The sequence below is a fragment of the Sinocyclocheilus grahami genome, unplaced genomic scaffold, assembly GCF_001515645.1.
Source record: "Sinocyclocheilus grahami isolate Dianchi unplaced genomic scaffold, SAMN03320097.WGS_v1.1 scaffold1879.1, whole genome shotgun sequence".
Taxonomy (NCBI): Eukaryota; Metazoa; Chordata; class Actinopteri; order Cypriniformes; family Cyprinidae; genus Sinocyclocheilus; species Sinocyclocheilus grahami.
Window position 1 is genome coordinate 62,526 of NW_015507058.1, and position 2,000 is coordinate 64,525.

Here is a 2,000-nt window from a genome sequence, read left to right on the forward strand (position 1 = left end):
TGCTGCATTCGCGTTCGAAATACATATCGCTCATGTCTCATTCTTCTTTGACAAGCAATGAGCATCAAATTTTTCCAATACCTTATCCAGTTTCTTCTTATCTGCCTCATCTTCAAAATTAAAGGTGTTGTATACTTCCACAGCATCTACTCCAGCAATAGTAAGTAACATAGCAATCTTCCTTTCATCTGCAGCTTCTGCTTGGCCAATAGCTAAAACATACAGCGTAAACTGTTGTTTGAAAGTCCGCCAATTTGCGTCAACATTTCCACACAACTTCAAAGAGCCCGGTGGTTTAATTGCGTCCATGGCGTTCTTCAAACCCCACTCCTGGTACCATGTATTATTCAATAACTAGACAAGAAACCAATATAAAGAGGTAGTACTGGTGGTACTAGTGCTGGCCTCTTTATTCCACGTGGAACAATCATCATATACAAATTACCACACCACTCCTTAGCAAATGCACTTGACTTTATACAATCCATTACTGCCACTTAGTGGACTAAACATCCCACTCATTACACAGTCAAATTTTATCTCCTGTATAGACTACTGTACAATGACTTAATGTTTTCTAACGTGAGTTAGATCTAGTAACATCTTACAGTGAGTGAACAATATATTTTTTAAAACATGCATTAATGTTTGTGAATGTTATTTAATACAAACACTTGATCATTCATGCTGGTTCATTGTGCATTAAATAATTTTAACAGATTGAACTTTGAAATTAACCCTAAGAAGAGTAATTGCCATATAACTAGGTTATAACACATTATTGTTAGGTCATGTTATCTAACAAATACAACCTTATTGTAAAGTGTTTTAATACTACAGTTTCCATCTATTTGATATACACTTAATATTTGTAATTTTATCAATTTATTATAAAAGCTGAGGTTTGTTATTTCCTGAAAAGTTATATTTTAGCTGGTGTCAATGATCTAATGTTGCATTTGGTCAGACTCAGCCCACTGCTTTACTGAAGTATATTATATTTTCCTTTTACAGCTGCAGACTGAGGAAGATCCTGAAACACACCAGCAAACCCTAAAACAGACAACAGTTTACAAATGTTTTTCAGTGGCAGCAGAACTATGACTAAACTTTTGGGTGAAACTTGTTTACTTTTTTCATACTTTTATTACTTGTGGAAAAACTTGAAACAATTTTAAATAAGTATAAAGAATGGCATTGGTTTTGTACATTTAATTTTTGTTCATTATCATTGATGGTCATAGGCTACCTAAATTTGTTAAAAACAATATCAGAATCAGAAAGAGCTTTCTTGCCAAGTATGTTTGCACATATAAGGAATTTGTTCTGGTGACAGAAGCTTCCAGTAAACGGAGACAACAACAACACACAGATAATGAAAAATGATGTAGGGATGGACTAAGATGGGTGGTATCAAAGAAATATAAGTGATATTGCACATTATTATTATTGCACAAATGTTCTCCCCAGTTAAATGCTCTCCCCATTAATATGAGTAGACCTTTGCAAAAGAATAATAAACTGTATAACTGTTGTCAATTCATGTTTTGAAATTGTGTGTAATATGCCTGCATGATTGGTTTCATGATTATTTTCATTTTAGCTGTCAAGAAAGACAGAGTCCAAGGTATTGCAAAGTACTGGCTTGAGAACGGCAAAGCATGTCCCGAAAATCATGGTGGTTCCAGGGAAATTGAAGAGCAAACTGCAAAGTTGGACATGGTTCGAAAGCACATACAGTCTTTTAATTGTAGAGCAAGCCACTATGCCCGCCGTGGTGCACCTGGGAGAAAGTTCCTGCCAAGTGACTTGAGTGTGGCAAAAATGCATCAGATGTTTCTTGAGCAGAATCATCAACAGGTTTCCTACTCACTCTACTGGAGCATCTTTGTGTATGACTTCAACCTGGCCTTTGGTCAGCCAAAGATGTGTGCTCTTCTTGTGTCAAATTCCGCAATGCAATCAATGATCCTGACCTGACTGCAGAAGAGAAGCGGAAT